Below are 9,035 nucleotides of genomic sequence, written 5' to 3' on the forward strand. Positions count from 1 at the left end.
CTTTTTCCCTTGCACCAGCCGTGTGGCCCAACACCCCAAACCAGGTCACTTCCCTGCGGGCCCCGTTGGTCAGTTCTCCTTTTCAAACCGCACCAAGTGCTGTATCGCTGACTGTGGTACCCATTAGTCATCCCCTTCCTCAGGGCGGTTGCAACCGTGCACGGAATCCGTGGGTGAACGCCATGATCGCGGGCCAACCAAATGCTGGCCAGTGACCATGCCGGGTGTATTTAGGACAGCTCTACCCCCACCCCTGTGCCATCTCTTATGTAGCGGCGCGTGCGCAGAGGCAGAAGCCGGACGTGATGATATCCGCCACTGCCATAGACTCGAGCTGCGTCCACTGCTTTGGGCGCGTCGTCGATCTGCCAGGGCCGAAGCGTCGGGCAAAACCGGGGGGGGGGGGGGGGGGGGGGGCGTCGTGGGTCGCTGTGGGCGTCCCATGCCGATTGCTCGCGTGGGGACAGGTTTTCTCACCGGATTTATGGCTCCATCATGGATCTGGTGCCCGCCGCGGACGGGACCCTTTGGGCTATGAGCTCCGGTGAGCTACTCCTATTCCTCATCCTTGTGGTTCGTGTTTTTCTTCTGTACATAGCAATGCGGAGGTTGTGTAAGCCTGGGAGCTATATATGCGTTGCTGGAGTGATCCTCTACCGTGGGTGCGTGGGGGCGCCGCCTGGGCTCTGCTGAGATCTGTGGGAACAAGGAGGCCCCCGGGCCGTTCGATCGCCAGTGGGTGGTTTGGATCGTAATGAGGTATACGAGTGTGCCAAATAAAATCGGAGCCCTTGGATCGGTGGTGTGCGTCCAGGATCAAGTGTGTGCGTAGATATACTACAGACCCTCAGATCTGGATCTGACGGTCAGTAGTGCGTACCGATTCATACGATTGCATAATTTAATCTGGACCGTCCACTTCATATCCAGCGGCGTAGATCTGTCCATACCCATTCGGGCGATGGACTTTGCTAAAGAGACCCAGCCCTTTTCTCGAATTAAGCCGTCGTCCACGACTAGTGTTAAATAATTACAACCGCGCTCCGACTTTTGCATAGTGAACCCTAGACTCTCTGGTATTTGCGCTCGATCTAGAGTAATTAAGAGATATTCAAAATAAATATTGAAAATAAATTTGTAGTCCCTACTACTCCTTAAGAGTGGGGTGTAGGCGTCGACACATTTGAGTGCAGCGCTGTTCTGCCTGTGCCGCGCGGATGGAAGGTCTTGCCGCCGATGGAAGGTGCCGCGGATCTCGGCCCTCCTCCCCACACCGCCTCTTCCTCCGCCTATGCTCCACCTCGCCGTGTCCGCGCATGGAACCCACCCGCGGATCTCGCCCACGATGCACGTCCGCTCGCTCGGATCTCGCCGAGGCTGCGCATGGATCCCGCCCGCTCGCCCGGTCTCGACACGCTCTCGCGGTGGAGGCGCCCCTCTCCACCACGCTCGCGAGGCCTCCGCCCGCCTCCCCCACCGCGACAGGTACCCCCGCGGCCCCGCCTCCTTCCGACGCCCCTACCACACCGCCATCTCCGCGGCCCCGCGCTCCACTCTGTAATCCGCCGCCATCCATGGCAACTCTGTCCGCGCCCACAAATTGCGCGCAGGTTCAAGGCAGACGCACAGATTCAAGGAGCAGGACGGCGGCACGGGGATGCGGTCAGCCGGCCATGGCTGAGGCACGGAGATTGAGGAGCGAGGAGAACCCGCGAGTACGGGCACGAAGGCAGCGGCGACAAAAGGGGCTGGCGATGGAAGAATTTCTCAAGTTGGGTGTGCGCTCTATCATATTAACCTCAGGCACCTTGTTTCCATTGGATTCACTAGCCATGGAACTAAACCTGTAAGTAAATCTACATTCATTTCATTTACTTAGTCATTGAACTGTAGCTTTATTGGTTGCTTATTGATATTGGCTTCTCTGCTTTATGTTGATTGCCGAGATAATATTTTTTCCCCATGAATCCAGTGAATTCCCAGTTAGACTAGAAAATCCGCATGTCATTTCTTCAGACCAAGTCTGGGTTGGAGTCGTGCCTGTCGGCCCTTCGGGACATGCTCTTAATTCTTCTTATCGTACGCGTAATACTATACAATATAAACAAGAGTTGGGCACTGCAATAGGTAGGCCAATACTAACAATATATGCAGCTGCTTTTGTTCTGGTACAGTTTTGCTGACATATGTGCTCATTTTACAGTAAATTTCGCACACATTGTGCCAGACGGACTCCTTGTTTTCTTCCCTTCATATTCTATGATGGACATGTGTGTTGACTTCTAGAAAAATAGGGTATTCATTGGTTCTGGAAAAGTAGTTCTTATCATTTGAGGTGTTTACAAAATTAGAAATTTTATAACTTAAATCTCTTACAGAACCATTCAAATTCAACTTCTGAGAACACAATTTGGCAGCGGATCTGTAAGCACAAGCAGCCAGTTATAGAGAGCCTAGGCAGTCATCAAACTTTCAGAGTGCAATTGAGGTTTGAAATATTTTATTAGATGTCACTTGAATGATAACACTTCATATTCCCGTAACTATGAACCATTTGATTTGCAGGATTATAGAACCAAATTACACGATTCTTCTTCTGGGGCAATATTTTTTGCAGTTTGTCGTGGCAAAGTTTGTTCCTATTCTTTGTAACCTTTGCTATCTATTATCACCACTTTTTTATAACCAGTCTCAATGATCTTGAGCTAAATGCTTCTTTTGCTAGGTCTGTAACATGCTAATCAATTTATTAACCATTATGTGTACCCTTTTTTGCGCTGAAAGATAAAACATGCTTAGTGACATATGGGTCCTGTCTGGCATGGCTTTTCTCCCAGATTCCCATCAGAAAAAGCGATGCAGCTGCCAAATGCTCGTCTTGCTTCTTTCCTAATTGCTTCTATGAACGAGCTGAAAAGCGATAAGCCATAGTTGAGGTGCCTTTCCCAACTTCTTTGCTTGTCGCACGTACACCCCCTCCTCTGCCTAGATCGCTCTCTGGCGCAGCTGCTGCCCTTGTGTGATCCCTGATGTGACATGCTACGACGCTGCTCCTCACTGGTCTTGATTGTGCAACGATTCTCGGTCTGACATGTGATCGCGCACGGGGCATGTCAGTTTCTAGCTGTGAGACAATCTGGGGTACATCTGTCTTGGCAGCTTGATGACCTGGGACTGTGCCACAGTACCTCCCAGTTGTCAACCATTATTTTTAAGTGAGCTGCACTCGAACAGGATGCGACTTACTATGTAATCTAATTTCTGTCAGTGAATTTCTTGAGTGCTCTATCATCTATCAATGGGTTACTGATATGGTCATTCTATCACTGCATTTTCTATGAAACATACTATCACTGCATTCATGGACTCAGTATTACTGCTGCTTATCAAATGCATCTCTCTCTTTTTGGAATACATTTCAGTAGGATAATACAAGGAGCATTGCAGTAATTTAACAAGGGTGATATTACAACCATTTTAGGAAAACCATTCTTGCAATTTTAACATATTAGATAACATACATGAAGTTCTTTCATGGCCAAATGTTCAATCCTGACTCGAATCAAAGCCTTTAGTGTCGTGTTGTATTTTTACTCACTTTTGATATTATACAGTACTTACTAACCACTGATGATGCTAGCAGAAATATGATTAAAAACTAAGTAAATTTCCAGGAGATAGGCTCGTTCCGCGTGGACACGGACGACAAGACCCTCTGCAATTTCAAATACGCCTGGAACACAGGTAAGTGTCTACCTGCTGAATGATAAATGAAAAGGATAATTTTGTTTGCCTACATTTTTGAATTAATATATACGAGGTTTGTGATTATTCATAAATTTTGATTGTTGCCAGTTGCATCTGATTTTTTGTTATAGCTGAATGAATTGTTTCATGTTTGGGCTCTATGTAGGGCTCTATGATAGGCTTTGAATTTCAGTGCTTTTGTTTTGACTGAAATGGTTCAGTTCATGGGTCATACCCAAGTTTATTACTCCTGGGCCTTGCTGCCATAATGGCTGAAGAACCTTTCAAGCTTCTGGTAGGACTGAAAGTGTAAAGTGCAATCATTTCTATAAATCTGAGTTGTGCTCAACTGCTCATGTGGTATTTCTGTTGTCCTAGAAACAGATTGTGGATTCTGTGATTGCACTGTTCCGTGTTGATTTCAGTGGCAGGGGTGAACTAGCAGAGCACCAGGTATTCTCTTCAATTCATTTCAATGGCAGTAGGCAGCTCGTAAAAATGACGCTTGCTTATGTGTGTATATATCTGTTGTGATATTGCAGCAAAAGCTAGCACAGATGTTGTCCCGCCTTACCAAGATTGCCAAGGAATTCAATGTTGTAGTGTACTTCACCAACCAAGGTGGGCTTTGTTGTTATTTAGCACTATATCAATTCCAAGAGTTTACAGGTCAATGAGTTCCAAATTCTTAGTTGTCTCCCTTTTGTGTTGCAGTGATTGCTGATCCAGGTGGCGGCATGTTCATAACCGATCCAAAGAAACCAGCAGGCGGCCATGTGTTGGCGCATGCTGCCACCATCAGATTGATGCTGAGGAAAGGAAAAGGCGAGCAGTGTGTCTGCAAGATCTTCGATGCACCTAACCTTCCTGAAGGAGAAGCTATATCCTTTTTGCTTTGTTTGTCCATGTTTACTGCCTGTGCTAATGGTCGCCTTACTTTCACAGCTTGCCACAATCTAGCTAGATTTCCTTGCATACCAAACTCTACTGATAGTGAACCTTTCCTGCTAAGCGCTAACTGCCATGACTGACTGTATGTTTTAGATGATACAAGCTATCAATTTGTGATACACATAACTTGTTTCCCTTGACCAATATCACATTTTCCAGGTTACGTCAGGTGGAATCATGGACGTAAAAGACTGATTCGGGTTTTCAGCCAGAGTTTCTGCCCAAGATTGTCCATGTTTCTGTAGTGAAGTTCACATAGCTTGCATAGGTACACATCGAGCGAAGTTACAGCAGTGGTGTACTCTGTTTTATCATTGACGTAGGAAAAACTCTATGTTGCTTAGGCCTCCCATTGGGTAGTTTTTGCAATGGATTACATGTTTCCTTATGGAGGGAGTATGTTACCGTGTCCTTTGCTTTTCCAAATGAGTGCTAGGCACTAGGCAGATACTATCTAATGTAGTTGTTTAAGCATGCTCATCTCCATGCTTGCGTATAAATAAGCTGGTTGTTGGACAGGCTGATCTCACCAAGGTTAGGAGCCGCAACACCGATCACAGCTGGGAATTCCCAGCATTGAAGCCAAACACTTGAGCTTACCATCTTGATCAATTTCCCATTTTGCTTAGTAATCCAGTGTTTCCATCATCTTTCCTATCATTAGATGTTCAGCTGCATCAAAAAAATCTAAAATCTGAATATCATCAGATGTTGAACTTCACTGAAAATAAAAAACTTAATTCTAAATCCAATTTCCCATTTTGTAGCGAGAAGCTCAAAGAAGGAGAAGACATCTACATCTATCAGTAAGTGATCCAGTTTAGTAGATGATGGTTGTTTGATGTTTGGTATATTGTGTTCTGATTGTAGGTTTCCGCTGTGGCAATTAATCTCTGGCGCGCTGGCAGAGCCCCCAAGAATTCATCTCTGGCGCGACCGTTTTTTTCCTTGTTAGGTTTCCGTTGTGGCCGTACATGAAGTTGTTGTTCTGGTGCTAGCTGGTGCTACCCATCTTCAACGGCGTGGCCTACAACTACGAGGCGCACGTCCGGCACTACTTCAAGATCGGCAGCTACGTGAGCCCCAGCTACAGCGAGCACCACCGCCGGGTGCTACAGATGACGAGCCTCGACGCGCGCAGGTCTGTCGAGCACTTCATCGACATGCACGGGCCTGACGCGCTCGACAGGATCATCTGAGCTGTGAGTTCTTTCTTCTTCATCGTCCTAGCTACGCGCCTTGTTTTTTTGGTTTCCCTGACGGAGAAGCATCTGAAACTGGTGTAGGCTGAGCAGGAAGCCAAGAGGACCTAGCAGCTTAGCGTGCGCTGTAACTTAAGGGATTCAGTCCATAGGGCTTCAGAATTCAGATGGGGGTGAAGGCGAAGCAATGTGAATTGTTTGGGGCAAAAACCGAAGCAGCCCGATGCCTGGCGTGGATTGTTGTACTGTTATCGCTCGTGTGAATTACTTTGTGCAGTGCATACATGGTACGCGTGATGTTTGTTTGATACTCCAAGGACTTAAACTCAAAGGTGTGGTCTTTGTATCCAAGGACTTAACTCAAAGGTGTGGTCTTTGTATCCATTAGTATTGAGCCATTTGTCAAAGAGCAGTATATGAAACAAATGCTTGGTGTTTGTAGCTTTGTTATCGAAATAAGTCTTCCCATCCATGTCTGCACTGTACCACGTGGGACAATGACGTCTACGATGCTGGCATATTCCTGTTCACGTTTGGCGACAATACATGCGGGCCGCCAGATCTCACGCACTGTATCACGAGACCATTTCGGTCGTCTGATGACTAACTGGTATCTATATCACCATCAGATGTTCAACCATGTAATTGATGTGCACTAATATTTAATCAAATAATTTATGTGTCATCGCAACAAAGCTAAATGATGTTTGTTGTTCCGTATCTATGTTTTATATTAATTTTTAACTTCCATGACAATGTACGGGCACATCACCAATATGTTCGTTCGGATTTGAAAGTTGATGTTTGTGCTACTTATTTGGTCTAGGAACTAGATTTTTCTACATTCGTTCGGATTTAGATTGAACAATGTTCCTTTGTATATTAATAAAGAAAAACCGTAGCAATGCTCTTTCGGATATGAACAAAGAAAAACCTTAGCAACGCACGGGCACCATACTAGTATACAAATAAATCCAAAAACATAGATAATTCATAACTTCTTTATTTTAACTCTGTTTTGATCCATTTCAGTTGCAATAAATTCATGATAATATTTTTTATCATCTAGTAACCTCATTTTACTATGAAGCATATTTATGCACTCAATTTGTTTTGGATCTACCACTTAAAACTTTGGAAAATCATAACTAATTCATTTTAACTCCGATTTGATCCATTCAAATTGTGTTAGCTTCGTATTAATATTTACTACGCAGTAACAACGTTAATTATACCATGTCGCATACTTTTATAGTTAGATATTTATTTATCCTATGTCTACTAGAGTAACTTTGCTAAACCAAAGCTCACCTATCCATAATTATAATTGATTAAAATTTGTTCTCTAGTGAAGTTAAAATTAAGATTAAGGTTGAGATTAAATATTTATGGAATAGTCTCTCATCTGATATACACTAACCAATGTATAATATAATTTAATATTTAAACCACATAGATCTACCATAAATCATAATTGTTTAAATGTAACTTCGATTTTACTAGTTCTCGATCCCACGACCTCGTAGCAACGCGTAGATTATTATTATGCGGTTTGTTCTTATGTTTGGTGTGATGTTAATTTTGTCTATACCATGTTTGTTTGTATTGCTACGACTAGTAGTGAGGTCATGAGAATCTGAAGATCATCCTGGTACCTGGAATCTCAAGTCCCAGGCAAGTTGTGCCCTTGATGACTTTTATTTACCTAATAATGTTCTTTATAATCATTTACTCATGCATAGGCTTAATTTTGATGGGACCCAATAGGTCACCCAAGAATGGTTATCCTTTTACCTTGTTTACCCCTCAATCATTTGGGTAGTTTTGTTATTGCTCTATATGGTTTTGGGAATTAATATCACAATATGTCCATGTTCCAATTATTCTGTTATTTTATTTATTGTTCATGTCAAGATCATTATTTTTAATTGGAACATGGAGCTTAACTTGAGAAACACGTGCCACCACAAGGGTGGAATGGGACTGAGAGCACCTAGATGGGGGGGGGGGGTGAATAGGTGATCCTATAAAAACTTAAGACTTAAAGCCACAAAACTTGATTAAGTGTTAGCACAATGAAATCAAGTGGCTAAGGACCGAGCTCTTGTGAAACACAATAGTCACAGTGAGAACAAGCACAAGAGACACGATGGTTTATCCCGTGGTTCGGCCAAGTACAACACTTGCCTACTCCACGTTGTGGCGTCCCAATGGACGAGGGTTGCACTCAACCCCTTTCAAGTGATCCAAAGATCCACTTGAATACCACGGTGTTTTTCTTTCTTTCACTATATCCCGTTTGCGAGGAATCTCCACAACTTGGAGCCTCTCGCCCTTACAAATGATGATCACAAAGAAGCGCGAATGTAAGGGAGGGAAAAGCAACACACACAAATCCCAGCAATACGCACACACACAAGCCAAGACTTGAGCTCAAATGAAACACAACAAGTTCACCACTAGAACGGAGCTCAAATCACTAAGAATGTCAATCGAGTGTGCGAGGATGGAGTGCGGAAGTCTTAGAATGTTCAGAGTATGCTTGGTGTACTCCTCCATGCGCCTAGTGGTCCCTTTTATAGCCCCAAGGCAGCTAGGAGCTGTTGAGAGCAATCCAGGAAGGCAATTCTTGCCTTCTGTCGGGTGGCGCACCGGACAGGCACTGTTCAGTGTCCAGTGCAGATTGCTTTCCTAAATTGGCGTAGCCGACTGTTGAAGATTTGGAGCCATTGGCGCACCGGACACTGTCTGGTGCACACCGGACAGTCCGGTGCCCCCATCAAACCGTTGGCTCGGCCACGCGTCACGCGCGGATTGCGCGGCCGACCGTTGGCGCGGCCGACCGTTTGCTCACCGGACAGTCTCGTGCACCACCGGACAGTCCGGTGAATTTTAGCCGTACGCCGCCGACGAATTCCCGTGAGCGGCCAGTTGACTAGACTCCAGCCTGGTGCACCGGACACTGTCCGGTGCACCACCGGACAGTCCGGTGCACCCAGACTGCGCAGAGTCATGGCTGCTCCAGCCAAGTCTTTTTCCTTTTGTATTTTCTCTGATTCTAGCACTTAGACAAATATGTTAGTACACAAAAACCAATGTACTAAGTCTAGAATCATACCTTGTACCTTGCTTTTC

The 9,035-nt window shown here is 45.1% G+C and overlaps 1 long non-coding RNA gene across 1 annotated transcript; it reads left to right on the forward strand.

Annotated features, from left to right (window-relative positions):
- Window positions 1-1,755: 1,755 nt before the first annotated feature.
- On the forward strand, window positions 1,756-2,959 carry LOC103629316 (uncharacterized). The gene is made up of 4 exons (XR_554289.3): window positions 1,756-1,846; window positions 1,973-2,127; window positions 2,204-2,488; window positions 2,566-2,959. It is a non-coding gene; the product is annotated as an uncharacterized lncRNA (long non-coding RNA).
- Window positions 2,960-9,035: the final 6,076 nt, after the last annotated feature.

The sequence above is a fragment of the Zea mays genome, chromosome 6 (genome assembly GCF_902167145.1).
Source record: "Zea mays cultivar B73 chromosome 6, Zm-B73-REFERENCE-NAM-5.0, whole genome shotgun sequence".
Taxonomy (NCBI): Eukaryota; Viridiplantae; Streptophyta; class Magnoliopsida; order Poales; family Poaceae; genus Zea; species Zea mays.